Source organism: Octopus bimaculoides, chromosome 20, assembly GCF_001194135.2.
Source record: "Octopus bimaculoides isolate UCB-OBI-ISO-001 chromosome 20, ASM119413v2, whole genome shotgun sequence".
In the NCBI taxonomy this organism is placed as follows: domain Eukaryota; kingdom Metazoa; phylum Mollusca; class Cephalopoda; order Octopoda; family Octopodidae; genus Octopus; species Octopus bimaculoides.
The window spans coordinates 42612710-42613601 of NC_069000.1; the positions used below are offsets into that span (position 1 = coordinate 42612710).

Consider the following 892-nt stretch of genomic DNA (forward strand, 5'->3'; position numbering starts at 1 on the left):
TATATATGTATATGTATATACATACACACACACACACACACACACACACACACACACACACATATATATGCATGCACACACATATACATACATATTCACACACACACACACACACACATACATGCATTGTGTGTGTGTGATAGAGATAAGCAACAAACAAGATGGTACAGTTCTATATTTAAGAGATGAGTAATTATGTACATTATTTGCATTATTTACATTTGACGGATATTTGTATGGCCTAGTGGTTAGAGTGTTACTTCCAGCTGGATTGTGGGTTCAATTCCCGGGCTGGGCAGCTCATAGTTCACCTTGCTCTGTGATCATTTTGGCATCTTGTGCACCTGTCCAGGTAAAAAGCAACATTGATTTGATGGAGGGAATGAGCTAATGTTGTACCACAAAGCTGTCATCATTATAAACAAAAGATTTGTGTAGGTTGTTGAGCAAGAACTGAACACATTATTTACATTATTTACATTTGACGGATATTTGTCCTCATCTTGTTTGTTGTTAACACAACATTTCGGCTGATATAGCCTCCAGCCTTCTTCAGGTGTCTTGGGGAAATTTCAAACCTGGGTTCTCATTTCTAAGGTATTTTTCGATATTGTTATTATTATTATTATTATTATTATTATTATTATTATTATTATTATTCAGGTCACTGGAATCTTGGGGTTAATAGCCCGCGCTCTTAACCACTACGCTATATGCCCACGGGTTTATCAGCCGAAACGTTGTGTTAACAAACAAGATGAGGACAAATATCCGTCAAATGTAAATAATGTAAATAATGTACATAATAAACAAGATCGTATTTCGGATAATTCATTAAGTACCTATCGATAATAAATAATCGATCAGTTACAAATCATACCCCCCCCCCCCC

At 35.9% G+C, this 892-nt stretch overlaps 1 protein-coding gene across 1 annotated transcript in view; it reads right to left on the reverse strand.

Moving 5' to 3' along the window:
- The window catches only part of LOC106877457 (sodium-dependent phosphate transport protein 2B), a 30202-nt gene that overhangs the window by 9731 nt on the left and 19579 nt on the right, over positions 1 to 892 (reverse strand). The gene's annotated exons all lie outside the window — the stretch shown is intronic.